At 40.1% G+C, this 21,064-nt stretch overlaps 1 long non-coding RNA gene across 1 annotated transcript in view; it reads right to left on the reverse strand.

The window, feature by feature from the left end:
• Nucleotides 1-21,064, reverse strand: part of LOC110398896 — a 75,289-nt gene that overhangs the window by 20,693 nt on the left and 33,532 nt on the right. The window lies entirely within an intron of this gene.

A 21,064-nucleotide genomic window follows, 5' to 3' on the forward strand; every position in this document is an offset into this window, starting at 1 on the left:
GCCACTGAGATCCTGACTTAAAGCCTCTGCTCATACTTTGCCCAGAGAGGTGGTGAATGCTCCATCCCTGGAGACACTCAAGGTCAGGCTGGATGGAGCTCTGAGCACCTGAGGTGACTGTAGGTGTCCATGTTCATTGCAGAGGAGCTGGACTAGATGGCCTTTAAGTGTTCCTTCCAACTCAAGAAATTCTGTGGTTCTATTATTCCTCCATCTTACACGGGATAAATCACATTAGTTGAATGACAATAACCTACTTGAAAAAAAAACACAAACAGCCAGCACATTTCTGCCTGGGACTTCAGTCGATGGAGAAGGGAAGAGTCAGATTTTTTTTTCCCCTTCTTCACCCAAGTCACAGTAACTTAAAAAAGTGTTACCTGAAGAATGCCTAGGAGATACTTAGTTTGCCAGAGTGTGGGAACTGTCCTGCAATGATGCCTAGGGCAACTAGTGGGGATGAGAAGCAGGAGTATGGATTAGGATGAGCATGACCAGGGATTTGCAGGACAGGCTTTCTGAGCCTCTAGAACAGAAAAAGTACTGTCCTTGTACTCAGATAATTTATAGTAGCATGAGAGAAAGATACACAGTCCATGTACTCAGAGAAAGCTCACATGTGCAGAGACAAAACTACAGGCAAGGCATGAAGGAAAAGGATAAAAATGCAGGGAGCATAATCAAGATAAATGAACTCCAGTGCATCTGTATGGAGATCTTCTCTGTTCTACAGTGTGAAGAGAGAATATGTTTGCTAGCCCTATTTGACTATGACAATAAACTTTTTACAGTGAGTTTGGTTAGCAGTGACCTCCCATAAATAAAGATATGAGATCAGTGGACTCAGGCCAGAGTCTCCTTTTCTATTTGAAGTTTTCCAAGTTTTGTTAAGGTTTTACCGGTGCTAAAAGCCTTGCTCTCCTGATCTCCCTCTCTGAGTCCATGGGCTCTCACCAGGCTGTCAAACACAAAGCCTCCAGACAAGGCTTCTTACAGTGTAGCTTTTTTCATATTATTTGTGTCCCTAATTATTTTTTTTTTAATACAGTACCTCCTGCAGAGCAAAACTCATAAAGGTGGGCTCTTTCCTTTGTGTTTACATGAAATGCTTTCCCAAGCCGCTTGTGTTGACTGGGGTTTGTACCATCAATTTGTCTTGGTAATGGTGTGTGATATGGCATGCTTCACTCTGCCATTGAGGGGTACTTATAGCACCTATGGAAAGTAAATTTTCTCTCTCTTCTGCTACGTTACTTTACCATCATTATTCTTCATTTGGCTCAGCCTTTGAAAATGTTTTCCTTTTGCTTACTAATGCTTATTACTACTAGCACCATACAAAAGGAGTCCATTTTTCTCACAGCTAGCATACTGTACATATGCTAGATATGTTCCCTGGGATGAAATATGTCACTGGTCTCAGTGGTGCTGCTCTGCTGCCAAAGAAAGCCATAAGGTATGGCAGTAATTTGAATTTACAACCCCAACAAGCAACTTTTGAAGCAGAAAATGCTTCCCAGAATTTCAGATCAGAGGGAGAAAATGCCATTTTCTCTCAGAACAGCTTCACATTACTTGGGAGGAACACAGCAGAAAGAAGGTGAAAGTAGAAGCATTCAAGAAGAGTAAGGTTCAAGAAGCCAGTTAAAAATTTACTTCCTTGGAAAGATGTACATGTTTTTTGTCAAAGTTGAAGTGTTCCTGCACCGCAGAGATGCAATACGGGAGGCAGAAATGCTGCTTTTCTTTTCCAACTGTTCTGAAGCCAAGACGGTGTCATTCCTGGTGCAGCAGTGTATGCGTCATGTATTTCTTACAATGGTTTGGCAAAATGTTGGGTCCCCATCAACAGTGCTGCCTGCATGGCTGTTACAATCAGAGCAGCTGCATTATGGCTGCCAAATAGAGGCTTGGCGGGTTGTATTATTTGCTCTTTTGTCCTAATCTATTTACTCATGGGCTTCAAATCTGGACTGTAGGGAACATTTGCCAAAGGGGAACATCTTTGGCTCATGGTTAGATTTGTAATAGGGACAGATGTCCACTGGACACTCTCTTTTCTCCAGGGTCTCTCAGTAACTATCTGATTGCTATTGCAGTTGGGCCCTGGACTGCATTTGTGAAGTCAGGCTCCCCTCATCTCACACATACCCATGACTTAAACTCAATTATGTATGGAGCCATGCCAAATGTCTACACCTACGCAAGAAGTTGTGATTGTGTACCTCTAGCTGGCTCCCATTTAAACAACAATGGATAATATTAGATTAAGAATAATTTCACAGATTCTCTGTGTTAACAAACGAGCTCTTTTTTGAATTCTCTAGGGGTTGAGGAAAAGCTTGTTTTCAGGGTGATGTGTGTCTCATCTTCTGACCTACAAAGGCTTCATCCTCCAATGCACTCCCTGTTTTGGTTGTAGGAACTGTTTGCCTTCATTTGCACAGAAAAGGGAAAAAGGAAAAGAAAAAATGAAAATGTAGCCTGTATCAAGAGAATTATCATCTCTAGTTTTCTGTCAACTATTATTTTTCAGAAAATGCCTGAATTGAAAAAGAAGAAATTGCAGAGGGCTGAAGATTGTATCTAATTTTACTTGTGTAGATGATTCAATTGTTATCAATAAGGCACTGATTTATTGGTGTTCCCAAATGCTTGTCTTTCCAGGAAATCTGTTTCCGCCTGTTTGCTTTGTTTTAATTCCACATACCAGGAAGAGTGGTATAAATCTTTGCTGCCCATCCGACTCTTGATCAAGCACACTAGGTCCTTTTGGGATATACAAATACTGATCTGTGATTGATGGCAGTTCTCCATCGTCAGGGCTACAGAAACAAATTTCTTCTGCAAGAAATATTCTAGCTCTTCTTGCCATAATTTAATTCACAGTCAGTGGGAGATCCAGGGAGCAAAAGTGTGGCCACCATACAGGCAGCCCAACTCTTTCCAAAGACTTTACAAATTGGGCTGCGGCAACAGCAGCAGCAGTTGCACTGAGTAATTGCAGGTCTTCTCCTCCTTAAGCCATTGTGAGCTTTGTTACCAAACCCTCTCCTCAAGACAGGCCTTTTTAACCTATTTTTTTCCTGAGTGGAAATTGCTACATTTCCACTGTTCAGAGCCAACTAAAATCTAAGGTGAGATTAATAGCTGGAATAGCTGGAATAGTCAAAATGAGTTAGAAAATTGTTTTATTGTCATAAAGATTAAAAGAAGTCTGATACTTGTCTGACATTGAAAACTGTATGCCCAATTCTTGTGTTACTGGGGAAGTCTGAACACATTTTTAAAATAAGACTTGACTCTAATAAGGAAAATTAACAATAACGTCAGCTATTTTTACTCACAACATGTTTATCAAATGTAATTCTATTCCTGGGATTTTTAATGGCATTGTTAATTGAATTAAAATCTTTTTATAGGTCTGCTGCTATACAAAATATTTTCAGAACATATGCTGTGACTATTTCAGAATCTAATGTCATATTCCACAAGTTTTCTGATGGTTATTGTTGCTCGTATAAAAGTCTTGAAATGTTCCATAATTCACTCTTACAAGAAGCTGCCTGGTACAAAGCAGCTAGAAAATAATACATGGTTTTTTGCAGGTATTAAATTTAACAAATACATAGTTAAACTAGTCAGAGACTCAGGGAATACTCTGTTTCTCTCTGTTTTCAAAGCAGAACTTAGGTCAGTCAGAAGTTCCTTTTAATCCTGGCAAGGCAGAATAATTAATAGTTCAAGGGCATAAAAATTTTCAGTTGTTTGCACTCTCTTGCTATTAGAGTATGTTTAGTTTCTGTCAGCATTTCTGTTAGCTGTTCCTTAAGCTTGAGGTTTGTAATTTTGAATAACACTCTTTCTGGCTTGAAACTCAGAAATAAATGCATATTAATCAGAGAACTTCAGATATTTGCCTTCTTCTTCACCATATAGCTAGAGTTACGACCCCCTTGTTCCACTAAAGAGAAATCTGGATATCTTAAGGGAAAAAGGTAGAGATAACTCCACAGAAAGCAGTAGTATAGAGAGATTTGCGAAAAGAAAACAGCAGGGGACCTTGTGAAAATCTATAAAGCATCAAATTTATTTCTCAAGGACAAAACAATCTCCAATCTTTTTTTTTCTTTAACTTTCTATAAAAGGAGATATAGGAAAAACTGCTCTCTAACCAGTAACTTCCAGTGCCTTGTGAATTAAGAACAGCAGTTAGTCCTTAATTAATAAAGTTGTGAAAGTAACTTAATGTACCCTATGCTCAAGTATTCCTAACTATTCCTAACTCTGATTCCACTCACTTACAGAACATGTCTTCTTGCTGGTAAAAAAGTGTTTTGGACCCTCATAGATCATAAAAGAACGTGGCAACAGATTACAGTTGTGGAGAGTTTCTGGAGGTGATGAATTCACTTCCGTTTGGGGGTTTATCTGTTGAATATTTCACAGTTCTGGCAGACATAATGTCATCTCCTATTGGTATCTCTGAATCTCTTTTTTCATTCTTTTTCTCATTGAAAACAGCTTTATCATGCATATGAGAAATGAATCCTCTAAAACTGGCACATTATAAAGGTGACAAATTGTTAGGCGCAATTCCCATAATAAGTAGCTTGTGGGAAGGCCAAGAGAGAAAGTTTTTTTGAAAGGGGAAAGAATAATTACTGTTAAGACAGACTGCAAAAGAAATAGGACAGCCAAAGATATGGAAAAGGAGAAAAACGTGGAGAAAGGTACACGTATACTGACTAGGAAGGAAAAAAAAAATTATCTTAATGAAACTATCACCAAAACTCATCCAACTCTCATTTGCAAAACCTTCATATCATTAAAATTCCCTGTTCAGTTTTCCAACACACGAAGAAAAGCAAAGTGGTCTCTACCTTTGCCCTGGTACCCTGTTAGCCCCATTTTGCCTATATTTGCTCCATGTACCATGTTGAATGCTTGTCACTGAAAGTATTGTCTTTTCTATGGGAGATGCAACGTACCATGACTAAGGCTGTAAACTGATGAGCAAACAGAAAAGGCATAAAATGGATAAGGGGGAAAAAATGTGATGTGTAGAAACTGGGAAGATCCATTTGTTCTGCCTTAGGCAAAGGACAGTGGCAGACTATTAGGATGAATGGATTGATTTTGAACTCACTGACTAAAAAAAAAAAAACATTCAAAAATATTTTGGCCCATTCTCAATCATATATGAGGAAATACTTCATTTCGTACTTCAGAAACATAGGCTCTACCACCAAAAATGAAGAAGACAAACAATTATCCATACAGATACACATGGACCCTACCTGTATAGCATTTCCTGATGCTGTCCATCTTCTAGGATTCTAAGTGATTTTACCAGCATATTAAAATAACCTGCAAAGTTTTATAGTAAAGTTCTCTCTTCGTTTCTTTCATTATTTGTAGTTATTTTTTCTTGTTAAGATGTACCTTGAAGGCAGAGATGGATTTCTAGGGTAAAAACTGAGGTAAATGTTTCACATATAAAATATGTTTTCCAAGACACCAGGTAAAAGCACAGATTAGCAAGAACTTCCCCATAGTGGAACACTGCACCTTACAAGAATGTAGGGAACAGGCACACAGATCTTACTTGGAGCACAGAGGAACCGTTTCCTCACTGAATTGAATCATAGAATCATAGAATCATAGAATCATAGAATCATAGAATCATAGAATCATAGAATCATAGAATCATAGAATCATAGAATCATAGAATCATAGAATCATAGAATCATAGAATCATAGAATCATAGAATCATAGAATCATAGAATCATAGAATCATAGAATGGTTCGGGTTGAAAAAGACCTCAAAGATCATCGAGTCTCAACCCCCCTGCTAAGTGCAGGGTCACCAACCACTAGAGCAGGCTGCCCAGAGCCACGTCCAGTCTGGCCTTGAATGCCAGGCTGGAGGGCAATTGTCATTTCTATCATGGACAACTTTCTCTTTTGCTAGGAAATTGAAACTGTCAAAGTTGGTCAAGGACAAAAAGCTTATGTAGAATTTATTTTTACCCCCCTCCCCAAGCAAAGCACGTATCTTTCCCTGGATGGAGAGGTCCCTCTCAGCCCTCACAGTGAGATTTAAGTTTTGGAAAGATCTCAGCTTACAGACGGCTTCTGTGATCAATGGTAAGAGAAAAGCCGCTTTGAAATAACAGCACAGGAAGCTACTGTGCTGTTCTCTGAAGAACCTACAGCATTGCAAAGCCAGCCATAAATCTGCCAGCAGGTCCAGCACACATCTAGCTTTCCTAGCAAGTGTGTGTATAACTGCATAACACGAGAGGCAAGCATGCACATCTCTCCTTTCATTGCTTGACATGTTGATAGCTGTTGAGCTTACAAAGCCTGTGCTGCAAGCAGGGCCTGGCTAGCACCAAGCAGTGGTATTGAATTTGAATCAGAGTCCCTCGTCCTGGACCTTGTGCCTTTCACAATTGTAGCAATCTCAGAAAGCCTCAAGCCTGCCATTTGATAGCTGAGGAATGTGTCGTTTCTCTCCTAATCCTCTATGGGCTCCTGGAGGTTAGGGGAGGCCAGCCCTTGTGGAGCAGGTGGGCAGGTAGGCATCCAAACTGGGCCCTGCCCACCTTGGGCCTGCATCACGTACTAACCCGCAACCAGGACACTCTTCAGGACATAACGTTATTTTTCTTCAGAAGGAGAGATTGTTCATGTCCAAGTGATCCCTCTGCTTTCATAGGCAGCAGAAATAGACTTTACTATTAGGCTTTAATAACCAAAAACCTTAGCTACAGATGTCACACAATGGCTGTACCTGCTTTCCCTGACCACAACCATCAGCTGTATTACTGGATGTTTCCCCACACACACCAACAATGCAATTTTTTAATAGGTGCCAGACATGTGCGAAATGCTCAGTGGTTTAATAAATACTAATGGTGGCTTAGCACAGCTGAAGCAAATCACATAGGTGGTGGCACCAGGCTTAATTCTGTGCATTAGAAATGGGATTCAGAAAGGAAACAGTGAGCAAAACACCTCTCAGTTTAATGTTTTTCACCTCAGCGCTGCTAGCTAGCAGGGTGTTAAGAGATTATGTAAATTGATAGACTAACTTCCCCATTAGTCACCAAAGCTGAATCTCCAAATTTTGTTATGGCAGAAGAACAAGAATGCTTATGTAAGGTTTCTCATTCTTTCTTTCTTTATTTTTTTTCCTCAGATTAGTGAAGATATCTCTTGGTTCTCTATCACAGCCAGCAAGAGTCAAGGAATATTCACTGTCATAATAAAATCAGTGTCCTTGACCCACTGGAAAGCCTGAACTTCTGCTTGTCTTGCTGCTAATAATGCCTTTAACTCATTTAATTGGTAACGCATTTGGATAACTCTGAGCAGCAGATACAGGACTCAACAACCTGTAGTCCAAGGAAATGTCTATTCTTAAGCACAGCTAGGATTCCTGTTAAGCATGTGGTTATCCTCTGAAGTTTACAGATTTTTAGTTCCTGACACTTAACTCTTGGCAACCTCTCTTCTGAATTTATTTGTGTGATGTGAAATCATCCCATTATATGTGCCCAGTACACTGTGCATTTCTGAAATATATGCAGGGCCACTCTCTAATCTGAAATACATTTTCTAATAGTGTAGGTTTTTTTCTACATAATTATAGGCTAAACCAGCCTATATAGGTGTTGGATTCTGAAATAAGAATCCAGACCTTTAATCTGAATTCTTGGAAAATAATCTGTCTGATAAATGCTGAGTAATTAAAGTTGTAAAGATAAAGGCAGTATGATTTGTATAGTGTGGCAAAGCGGATCTACATCTCATTTATTTCATTATTTGTACAACCCTCCTCATGTAATCTTCTCTCCTTGTATATTAGAGCTTATAGTTTCTTTCTCTATTTGCATTTGATAAACACAGTATGAGTGTTGGTGCTTCTACATACCTTGTCCAGAGTTAAATCAAACTAAGGAAAAAGAAAATCAGCTTTTCTTCACCTGGCCAGAAAGATGTCAAAACCACCACAGTGAGTGTGTAAGGCAATTTTCATGGGAGCAGTAAATAACTTCACTCCTTGCTGATCAACAGAAAGGTGTTATTTCTGAGGCTCTCACACTCTGGATGCTGGCTTTTATTTTCTTTGGAAGAAACCTGTGCCAGCCATTTCCCATTCAGACCTTGCTTTTTCCAGAAGATGAGCATCTTTTGTTGCTGCACATTGCCCCTATATGTTCTGCACATTTGTTGAAGCTGAACATGAGGACATGCAAGAGGAAGTCTCACTCTGCTAGTCCGATCTTCCTGGAGAAGATCCATTTAACGATCAATATCTATGGTGAGATGTCTCTATTTATGAAGTTTATGATTTATTTAAATATGATTTCAGAGACTGAAATACCTAAGGTGCACATTATTCTGACAGAATTCAAGGTTAAGCATAGGCTGCAGTATGCCAACAAAACAGATGTTTAATCAAAGTCATATAAAATGTTTACAGCAAAGTTGCAGCTGTTCATGAAGTGCAACACGTGACACGCCATTTGATATGGAAGCTTTAACAAGAATCCTGAGATGTGACCTGGCAATGGCTTAAGATAAGTAAGCTGTCATTAAGGTAGTATTTTTCCTTCTTAAATCCAGGTTGGATTCGATCTGTTTCTATGAACACTCACTTTGCCAAGCTGAGGGGTGCTTCTGCTGCTAAAAGGAATGATGACAGTTCCTTCAAAGTCTGTTCTAAGTTTCAGAGACTACCTGAAGCTGAGGGCATTGCATCTCTGCTAGTTTTCATGTTTGTATTCCTCCTGGAAAGCAGAACATGGCTAGATGGCACTGGATTTAATGCTGCGCATGCCTAAGTCAATATCTGTTCTTTTTCCTGACACTGAGTGTGGGAAGAAATGCAACTTGAACTTCTCTTGAAAGCAGACTGCTAACTTTGAGACTTTTCCCTCCTGACATTATGAAGTATGTATTACCTGCTTAGTACAGGAGAAAACCTCTTCTGACGTAAACCAGAAGTTGTACAGAGAATCCTTTTCCTTTTAATGTCAGTGTTTCAGCCATGGACTGGCTCAGAATTTCATAGCAAGATATTGCTTTTGCAGCTCCACTATCACAGCTCTGTGCTGGAAACTCCAAGCTGACTGTTACACCATCTGCTCTTTTCAAAGAACTTAATCTGCAAAGGATACTCAGCATTTTGCCCAGTTAAGCCCTTTTCAAAACGAGTGGTGTTTACATCATCACGTGCCCAGCCGGGGTAGTTACTCACACACTGACAAATTAGCAAGATAATACAATTGAGACTTGGAAATAATTAATCTTTAATTTAGGAGATAATTAAAAACATGGCCACAATCCCTGCAAACAGTTGCATTTGTGGACTAGCTGCATTATGCACAGTCCCTCTCATTTAGTCTGACTGCCCTCAGGCAGAAACAGTGACCTTATTGGAAGTGAGAGCAGAATTCCTACTGACTTTCATTGCATCAGGATCTCAGTCTCCACTTGTGAGTGCAGGTACTGCAGACTTAGAGTCTTGCATCAAGTTTTTTTTTTTTTCACCAGGAGAATTATAAGTAGGGGAAAAAAACACCTCCACAGCCAAGTCTTTATTATTTGTGTAAGATTACCCTCTAGTTAACAGGGAATATATTTAAAGCTATTTTCTTTTGAAGAGCACACCTCTGCTCCCAAGGAGCCTCTAAACTGTTGTAAAAGGAGCAAAGGCTTTATTTAAGAAGAGCACACAGACTTATTTTCTGCTGAAATCTCTGTTCCTCTTGAGGGTCTGGCCAAGTGTGAATTTGGCCTGGTTGCAGCACGGTCCAGAGACCTTCTTGCTTGTTTTACTCAGGAGTACCAGGCAGGGGCAGATGCACAAGAAGCTGTCTATTTGCCTGAGACTGAACTGAAGTTCCTCATATGAACTATGTGGATTTGACAGGGAAGTAGAGCACTGCCTTAGGATGCTGCACAGAAGCAGTTACCTGTATCTTAATTTTCCTCACACATGTTTACACTACACTAAAAAAGAAATGTGTGCCTAATAAGGCATGTCATGATTAAACCTGATTGATTTTGGATTTGGGTTTGGGTTATAATCAATGCATATTGGTTCGGGAACTTCCCAGAGACTGTTTTGCATAGCTTTACAGCGGTAAACTATCAAATCAGTGTTTTTCATGGAGTCTGCCAGCCTCCCCAGTGCCAATGGCTTCCTCCTCACTCTTGAAGAGTTATATTTAGCTGTGCTAAATATAGCTGGCCAGCAGAATGGGAAGTGGCTGGGATGCACAGGAGGAAATGGTAAAATGGAAGAAAATGGCAGTAGCTATTTCAGATATAGATCCAAAAGCTGACTGGCAAAATCTTGAAAGATTTCTCACTTGCAAAAGTAGATCACAAAGATTTCTAAGGAGATTTGCAATTTAATTAAGTTTCGCTTATTTCCTGCTTCTGCATTTCCTTGTAGTAATGGAGCATGCTGAATACCAAGGACCAGAAGAACAGAAGGGCAGGAAAGAGAAAAGTCATTGAATTAAGAAAAAAATAATCATTTGTTTTAGCTAAATTCAAGTCCTGGACAAAATTCCATTGTGATATGAAAGTCTTACAATTTCCAGGATAAACTAAAGGAAAATTAAACTAAACTTTGAACTGCTATGATTTCCATTTATTTTGTACTCCACGCAGTTCTGACCTTTTTATTTCCTGTGTCCTCTCACAAAAGCAATGGTACTATCCAGGCTCTTAGCAATCTTTAGAGAACAGCTGTTCCACTTAGGTTTGTTTTGTTTTGTTTGTGCGTTTGCTCTTGTTTTTTTGGTTTTTTTTGCCAAGTTGTCTGGGGCAGGCAATAAAATATTTTTTCTACAGTTACATATTACGGTATATTTGAGCCTGTATAAAGTCCATTTATGGAACTCACAGAAATATAATTTTTTAGGATGCAACATAATATTTTTCTCCCAGAAAATGTAATTCTTTCCTTCTCAATGGAGGAAGTACATAATAAGATTTTATTAGCTCAAAGCCAGAACTGAAGAAATAATAAAGAAAACAAACACATCAATATAGTAATCTGCAACTTCTTTGACTGTTTGGCATGTATTTTAATGTATTCTTGCCTGAGCTGTTACATGAATGATGTTGTTTGCATGACTTGTTACAGAAAATTTATGTTCTCCTATATATTAATATTTGTACCTGAATGTGGTATTTACAAGTAAATGCACAGTTGTTAACAGAAGCAATGAAGTGCTATCACATACAGGATAAGAAACCCTGGCTGATTACACTTATACATCGTGACCAGTTGGACAGACAAAGTGATGGCTTCCCGAGCGAGGAAGCACCTGAAGGCAAATTTCTTTGTGTGGATGTGAAAAGGGATTTTAATAGAAAATTTTCTCTAAGCATTTATAGCATGACTAGAAAAAAAAAGATCTTAATTCTCTCTCCCACCTTCACACTGTGTAGAGTTCAATCCCTTTTAAAAATTAAGTCTTTGTTTGGAGTGCACTCTTCTCCCTTTAGAAAAGGAATCCACATCTGTCCCATAGTGTCCTGAAACAACAGCTTACAAAAACCTCACCTGCTGAAACCGAAAACCACTTGCCTCTCCTTTCTAAAAAGTGAAACCCCTTGAATTCACCAAAATGTGCCAGTGTGTGACTTCAAGTCGCAAAGGTCAGGTGCCTCAGTAAGGGCATGGGCAGCTTGGAGCCACCCTTAGGAGAGTCCCATCATGGAGTCGTGGGAGGAGATCCTATATGAGATGCATGGCAGGGAAGTGTGAGACCTTGAGATTCCTGGGCTGCGGGAGGTGTTCACAGGCAATTGACGAACAGAGGAAAGGCTATCCCTGCGTCAGATTAGGTTTGTTATTCAGTGGCTTTCACTAGCAAACAATTAACTTCAAAGGAGACACTGAAATTGGAAAACAGGATGGCCAGCATGAGCTGCAGACAGTAGGAAATTGAACAGAATTTCATTTTATTTCGAGCTGCTGTTTCCTTCTTAAATCTATTGTATTTTAATTCATATACAAATTAAGAATCTAAACCGTCTCCCAAGTTCTTTGTGCTGGGTGATTAACCATGGTTTGGGCAATGGGTATTGATGTGAGGATTCTCATTTTAGAGAACACAAACGTTTTAAAGAATAGAATCATAGAATTGCTCAGGTTGGAAAAGACCTTAAAGATCATCAAGTCCAACCGCAACCCAACCATACTACCCTAATTCTAACAACCCACCACTAAATCATGTCACTGAGCACCACATCCAAAAGGTATTTAAACACATTCCGAGATGATGACTCAACCACCTCCCTGGGGAGCCTATTCCAGTGCCTAACAACCCTTTCTGTAATACTTGATGCTCACTCAATATGACCCCTGCCACTGCCGAACATAGCATTGAATAGGGGACATAAAGGACTACTTCAATCAGAAATATGTGTTCCCACTTTCCTCTAGAAGGACATACATGGCACTGAGATGCGGGATGAATATTACTCCTAATGAACCTACTACTGAAAACTAAGATGCAAAAAGCTCAAATCAAATTTTGATTTCAACTATGAGACAAATCTGCAGGAACCCAGTGATCCATAGTGCTAACAGTAATAAATTTGATATATATATATATATTTAATAAATACTGGTTTTTATAAAGCTGTGGGCTTGATTCCAGAGTTACAAGGTGAAATTCCCAGGTGTGTTCTGTATCATGTCTGTTCTGGCCCATGGCATCTGTGGGGCCCAAGATGCAAAGCACAATACAAGCTCCTGTCAAGTTAATGTAGTTTTTTGTGTCTGTCTGAGGATGCAGCCACCTGAAACGGACTGCAGACTCTCAGTTCTTTTCCACCTGTGTTCTCCCACCTCCACCTGCATGTTTGCACTGAATATATTGTGTTTGATCACACAGCTGTGCAATGAATGCAATCAACCCATTGGTCCTACTGAAATCCACTGTAGTCCTACAGAATTTATTTTTGGCTGGAGCTGAGAGCTGACTCAGTTTGCCATGCAAGTGCAACAGCTGATGCAAGGCTGGTGATGGAAAAGGATGTCCAGGGTGCGAAGAGAGCAGGGGGCCTCTTTTAGTGGCAGCTATCTAAGACCTATTTAAGCTGCAAAACCGTGTCTCTAAGGTTCTTCCATCTCCCCGCTGGATTACTTTTCCGGAGAGTTTGGATCCAGGAGAGGGAAATGAGGAATGGATTTAGTTCCATACCTTTTACCTTGCTTTGGCTAAAATATGTGCCAGACAATAAAAGGCAGCACAGATTTTCAGCGTCTTGCTGCCGTTGGTACTTGTGGAGAGCAGCGATCGTGATGTGTGCCCCGTTATTGGTTGCCTTTTCCTTTCCGTGTATAGTAGTGGCTTGTCAGCCATCTCAGTTTACTCCTTAATGAAAATAAACCTATCTCATGTTATACGGATTCTTTCTGTGTATACTGGGTTTCTTAACTCAAGAATTGATCGAGGCTACAGGGGTTTTTGAGGGGAAAATATCAAAGCCCAAGGGATCTGGCCTGAGCAGAGGGTTGTTAAGGAAACAAAGGAAGGATGGAGTGGGTAGATCATTACCAAATGGCCCAGCTACACGGGCCCTGCTTCCCTAATGAGCCTGACAGCATGCAGAGCCGCCTCCCTCTTCATATGTAAAGCAAATCCCTTGCCCTCTCTGACAGCCGCTGTTTACATCTGCAAATGAATCCATCTTCCCGCATCCGCAAGCAGAGGCAGGAAGAGAGCAGAGGGAGCTGGGCGTGCAGCACCCACCGCGCCGGGAACACGGCCCTCCCGGGCAGCACCTGCCTCCCGTCCAGTGTCCATCATCCCAGAACTGGAGGAGAAAACGCCTCGGTGGCAAAAATACCCATGAGGCTGCCATCTGATTGAGCTGAACCTGTGTCTCTTTGTCATCCATCCCTACAGCTCATATGGCTGAGTTTGAGGTTAGGGAGCCAAAAGCTAATCTTTTCTGAAGCAAGACACAAGATTCGGGGATGGTTTCAGTGTCTGAGTGCTCAGGAGGGAGTGGGCAGGTGTGGACAAGGACAGGAATGACCATGAGGTGGGTGATAGGGTTCACTATAAAGTGCCACCAGCCCTCATCCTCATGTGCTGTTTGGGCAAAAGCATTTCCATCAGGCACTGGAACTTCTGGGGGACCAGTGTGGAAACTAATGAGATTTTGTGTTACATTCTCATCTAATGACAACCGAATCACTGATTTGACTAATTTGCTGGGAATTATTATGAAAATGCATTTTTTGATTGGAGAATGAAGGTGAGAAGTCGCCTTTCCAGTATGGGGTCTCACGTTAATTGCTAAATGTGCTGAAGCGGGAGAGAAAAAGGTGGGAATATAGGCACTGTATTCCTTCTTTTGTTTTACACGAATAAGCTGTAATACCCCTGCAAATGTAGAGAAAGCAAGAGGGGAAATCACAGCCCTTCCTGCAGAACGCAGCAGGGAGCTCTGCGCCTGCAGCTCGCCTATTGTGCGCCTCCCAAAGAGGGGCTTGTTCTGCTGAAATGCCAGGCGTCTCTGGAGCTAAGGTTATCCCCTGAGCAGAATATATAAATAAGAGATTACTTGCAAGCTCTGCGGCCAGACTTGGGGTGTAGGAAGTGTTTGTTTTTGTTTCTGTCACCAGGCAGCAGGGAACTCGTCGCCTTTGTTCTGGAGGTCATGCTGCTAGAGATGGCAAATATTGACATACATGGAGGTAGTTTTCATTTTCATGTGTTTCTTGTTACTTTTTACTGCTATGTTATTTTGCTTTTCTATTCTCTTGTTTTCTGACACTTTTTTTTTTTTTTGGTCACTTCCCCACACTGACTGTACTGTCGTGGATTGCGAACAGCCTGACAGAACTGCAGGGAATATTATAGTTTCATAACCCTTGTGATGACTTGCCCCGAATGAGCTGACAGCTTTACCTTCAGCCTAGTATGATAGGGACAGGGGTCTACATGCCAGAGGCATTAATTAGTAGGCATGAGACAGGGATTCTCTTGTAGAAATTGCTCTTCCCTTCTAGTCCTTTCACAGATGTCATCTCAGCTCAAGGTTTAGAAATGTTGTCATCCTATATTTGCTTTTGCTGTACCTGGCTCGTGCTTAGACAAAGGAACAATTTTACATGGTTACAAAGCACAAAAATGAAAGGAAGAAGACTTAGAGACAAGCAACTTGCCCAATATACCTTCTCTTCTCTCTAGCTACTCTTCTCCAGATAATTTTTTTTTGATGCAACTGTGATTTCTACTTACTACTCCTTACAGAAAATACCTGTCCTCATTACTAATCAGTTCCCAAATTCAAGAAGACCAGCATGCAGCTCAACTCACTGAGGTATAAAGATCTGAAAGGAGGAAAAAACATCCATGTCAGTAAAATCTGAAAGTGTCTACACAAAAACCTGCAACATGAAACAACAAAATGCAAGAATTAACAGTATAATTGTCCTGTTACTATGAACTCAAATTTGTAAAATCCTAGTGTATTTTCTGTTAATCACAATGGATAAGCAGGGAATAATGCTTTAGCACTGAAGTAAATATTTGTTGTTATAATCCTTATAACCACATACAGTGGGAATTGCTTTAACATTTGACATTCTACAAAACTTTTAATTAAAAATTAATTTGTAAATGAAAGTGCTGAAAATGACCTCAAAAAGCCATCTAGATATTTCCAGCAATCGCTCAGTATTTTGAGTAACTTATGTGTTTGATAAGGATTGCTAGGAGGCATCCTATTAACAACCCATTAGAGCAACTTAATGCTTGAGTAGTTCACATTGACATTAATTACCAGCCATTGAGGCAGAGTTTTCTATTTAATGTGTTCCTTGCTACCCGTTTCTGCTACGTATTTTGCTGTCCTGATGATAATGTGTATAGACAAATATTCCTTGCACTGATAATGTTCTGGGTAGAGATTCACTCTTCCAAATTCTCCCAAATCCCTTTGTTTAAGTTCAGTATTTCTGAAGCATCTTGGTAGCTGTCGCGCCTTTTCAAAAGAGCCATCTTGGAAACAATCACATAGCAACAGTCATTTAAAGTTTGCTGTGAAGAAAACATAGGGCATTTGACTGACCTGTACCAAGATTTAGCTTCTCAGCATTCCTACATAAATATCCAATTACCCCTTAATACCCCATAGTGGTGAGGAGGTACTTGTAATCATGTTGCAATTATGATTCTGCCACTGTCCTTTCCCTTTCATCTGAAAATTGTCCAGATTGGAAGTGAATCATTACTGAGCTAATCATGTTCGCAGGTATTTGTCAATAAATAACACTCAGCGCAGTTTGGATTAATAACGCCGGGGTGTTAAAGGATTCTATAGATTGCCTCCTAGGCGGTTGTGTGATTAACCATTGACCTTGTGTGTTGTTTCTGTCCCACCCAGGTGACTGAAGCATCTGAACAAGGAACAGCAAGCTCTGATTATAAATTATGTTTTTTGATGCAAAATGTTGGCTGATAATAACTCACTGTATAATCTGTGAAACATTCAGGATTCACAAACGCCTCATGATTAGAGTCCTCACAGAGAGATGGCAACATGCCTACCCTGAATCATTCACAATTTTAATCTGTGAACATAATTGTAAATCAAGGCTCTCTTTGTAAGACAGCCTTACCCTTTTGCCAGTGGCATGGGTGTAATTTTTCTCAGCGAGAAGTAAGACTCACCAATGGGTTTCAGAGAGATCTTCCTTGGCAGGGAAAAAGATGTTGCTCTTCACATACTGAATAGTGAAGGTCAATATCTTCCATCTGCAAGCAACATCTGGGGGACAGTTCTCTGATGTCAAAACCCATCTGATTAGACAGCATCCATATCCAACAGTGCTTCGAAGGACAGGGCTTTATACACCTGACAAAATGCTGTCTCAGCTTCTCTGGCTGATGGCACTCTACGTTTACCACATCTAGCACAAACGGTAAATCTCTGTGTGATGGAAAGCAAGGCTATTACATGTCTTTAAAAGTTTGCAGGATGCTGTCCTAATTTTCATAACCTTCCTGCATGGCAAGGTACTTCAATAAATGCTGATCTCACCCCAGAAACCAACGGTAAAGAATATTTCTGCATTATGAAGGGGAAAGAACTACCTCTCCACTTTCAGTCCTGAGCAGAAGATAATAACCCCCATCTGCCCCAGCTCTGATGAGATGGCTGTAGGAGTCAGGCAGCCGGTATGATCCTCTGTACCCTCCCTAATACAACAATGCCTATTTCAGAAAGGCGGTTTCCAACAAACTTCTCTTCTGAATGAGGATTATATCTTGGTTGGTCTTAAAAGACAGACATTGGCACTTGTTTTCTCATTCGATGGCTTATTTCACTCCAAACTCTCTGCAGCAGCAGTGAGGCTGAGCCTCCCACCCACAGGAGGGAGTTCCCTTCTGTTGCCTTCGGGAAACTGGAAGGGAGAGGGAAATACTTGTCACAGCACAATGAGCAAGGTCCCATACTATCCCTACCTGTTTCAAGGACTTTAAACCTGTTAAACTTTAATCTCACAGACTCTTCTGGACCATGTGTAACAGAGGGATGTACAAACAATTTCTGTGGGATTGTTTGTATTTGGTAACATGATAAATAAAATTTTGGAAGAAGTTTGGTTCAGTTTTCTTGTTTAGAAAAAAATTTATATTGCTGAGAAATAGAAAAGAAAAAGGTTAGTGTAAATAGAGGGATGCAGGCAAATGTAATATACAGTGCATTACTAAGTCTGTGTTTAGCGCCCTATTTTTTCAGTGACATTATAGCACTGAATAATTTATCTAACATTAACAGTATGTACATGTATATTTAATGTAGAAATATTCATCCATTTGCAGTGGGGTTTTAAATTAGCACATGGGAGGGGCTGCTTCCTTGAGTGTTTGCATGACTTTATAGAAGCTGCCCTTCCCTAGCTTGTGAGCCCCGTTCTATTTTTGAACATATTTCTCTGAGTTTCCATGCTGTTTGACAGAGGTCTGATAGAGATGCTACTCATGCCTCAGGCATATAGAAACACCCTGAGTAACAAAAGAGGAATAATATCTACTTGGCCCACGGGGCCAAGTCTCAGTCATGGGGAGGAGGCAGAGACAAAGATCATATCAGAAGCTGGCTGGACATGTTACCAGTAAGCCTAAAACAGCTGTCTTCCACTACCTAGAAGATTTTTGTAGGGCAGAAGATACATTTATCATTTTATGGCAAGGCAATCCAGGCAACCAAGCCCCTGCATGGCCACCCTCCAAAGCAGTTTGACCTTTCCAGCATCTCCCCACCCAGCTGAATTCTTGCCACATCCCAAGGCTATACACCGCAGTGTAATTTCACTGAACTGTGGGTGCAGCCTCCAAGATGTTTTCAAAATCCTGGAGCTGATGGTCAAATATACTTCTTAAAATGAGGGTCCTATTAATACACCAGTCCTGTTACACATGCAACCACTTTGAAAATCATATTGACTTTCAGTTGGAGGTGGGTGTCAGATTCCTAAGGCTGAAAATTGATTCTTCTGCTGTGCCTACAAACTACAACTTGATTATAAGCTGCTGGCTTTCTTGTCTACTTGGCATAAAAGTTATGGTGTTTTACTTAGGTAGTAAAATGGACATTTCCTCACAAAGATTTAGTCCGAGTTATTCCGGGCAGCTTTCAAGGGAGGGAAAAAAATAACAATAACAGAAGATTACCGTCAGCTTGTAATATTCTAGCAGGGGAAAGAATTGAAGAGTTACAACTAAATATTTATAACCAAACACTTGCTAGAAAGTATCATACAGTAAATAACTACCATACTGCTTCAGTCAGGACTCCTCTGATACAAGTCAGGTAGGATCCATTCCTGTCAGTATTTCTGGATGGGAAGAATCCATTCCACATATCTCAGTTGCGTGTGCAGGGATTGTCACAGGGAAGGTTAAAGCATTCTATCTTCTGACAGCATCACTAATGCTTGAGTGTCATGCTGAAGTGAGACACCCCTTGACTGTAACCTCTCCATCTGAGCCCTTCTTGGGACTGGATCTCCAAAAGCAAAGTTTAACAAGAACATCAATAATCTTTGCATTGCCCTTTTCATTCCTCTGAGTGGACAAGTCTGCTTCCAACTTTCCAGAGATCCAAGATATTCTTACCTAAGCCTGAAAAACTTTCATGTGAGGATCAAAAACATCCTGGTAAGATAATTAATTTACCTTGTAGGATAATATATTTTAATCCCCTTGTGAGTTAGCTCTCCTCCCAGTTTTATACCAGGGAGGACTCTTAGCCATCTAAAAGACTTGAAAGGCTTGATCCTCTCCTGCATTAATACACACATGTATTATCACTGATTGTTTAGACTCTCTTTAATCTATTTAAATGTGTAATATAGACTTCAAACATATCATTTTATTTCCATTTCAAATTGCATATGAGTCATTAAGCAGAGAGATTTGTTCACTGCTAGTTTTTAAATGTTGATATGATTCACAGAATTTGCCTTAACCTCAGACAAACACTTTTTCACTTGAGCGCTGGAGGTGGACATCTCTCCAAAGAGGCATTCCTCTGGGTGGATGCTGTTTAGTTTTTTCCCATTCATTCTTTTATCTTCTGCTCTACATGAAAAACCTAAAAGTTTTACTAAAATTGTTAATATTGTGTCTTTGTACTTGCTATTATTATAACTCTACAAGTGTTTCAAGCCACATGAAACAATGTGCATGTAGTCTTATGAGAAGTCAAGATTTCATTATTTGGCATTCAGAGAGACATTAGTAGCTTTGGACAAATATCGCAGACCTGTGAAGTCAGAGGAGCAGCACCAACCTGGCATCTGCGTACCCACTGAGTTCAGTACACCTCTGCATAATCTTTTGCTCTATCCTTTGATCTCTCCCCAGTCTTGTCTCATCCTTGAAATTGCAAGCAAAGAATGAAAATAAATCCATATGAAACATACAAAACAGGTTGTGAAAGGCGAGTGGGAAGTAATGATGGAGAAGTGGCTCAGGCAGATCTTCGTAAGAAAGTGTTTTAACATACTCAAGTCTACTGAAATACTCCTTGACTACGTCCTTCCAGGAGAAGGGTATGGGCTCCTCATGAGAGGAGACTTGGGGCAGAGAGCATAGAAGGGGCTATCCATCCTGTCTGAAAGCAACAGCATGATCAGAATTGTTCTCCAATCATGAAAAGCTGAAGTACGTATTCTGCTTCAACTTCTGTGATTCCTCAAATGGATTTCTCAAGTTCTCTGTAGAAGTTAAAATCTGTAAGAGATTGTCTGACTTTTTTCCCCAGGCTCTACAGAGGATGGGCAGAAAAAAATATATTCATGTTATGTTTATTGGGTGAACTTGTCAGGTTTTTAATTTATAGATGAGTAATTAATCTATTTTGAAGAACTAAGTAAGCAGAAAAGCCACATCAGGTTGCCTAACATTGAGCCACAAATAAAAGTTATTAGGAAAGAAAATATAAGTACAGACATGAAGTAGCATTTAGATAGAGATTAAAAACCTGATGGATGAAAAGCAGGCATGTAATTGAGGTAGAATCCCACGTAGTGATCATAAACTTGCTCTGAATTTCAGTTTTATTTCTTAAAAAATCCCAGGACGTATAAACAAGATGCTTTGAACTTTTGACAGCTCAGAGGCGGTGGACTGAGTAAGCTTTCTTTATGATAGATGGGTCCAGAAGTCATTAAAAACTATCCTTACAACAAAGAATACTCATTTTTTAAGCTGTTTGGAAAGAAAAAGATATAGGATAAGGTTGCCTTTGAATGAGCTTACTTGTATTTACAATACTCATCAGCATAGTGAAGCCTGTCTTAGTGACCGCAGGAGGCAGGACAAATAAAGACCATATTTCAACCATCAATTGCCCCAAGAGTATTTACATCGTTAATGAGTATGATAGCCAGAATTTTTCTCTTGAGAGTCATTGCAAGGAGCTGATTGATATTGCTGGACAATGGTGACAACTAACTTCTATAATTCAACCTATAAACTGTGATTCGCCTCTTAA

This window comes from Numida meleagris, chromosome 4, assembly GCF_002078875.1.
Source record: "Numida meleagris isolate 19003 breed g44 Domestic line chromosome 4, NumMel1.0, whole genome shotgun sequence".
Taxonomy (NCBI): domain Eukaryota; kingdom Metazoa; phylum Chordata; class Aves; order Galliformes; family Numididae; genus Numida; species Numida meleagris.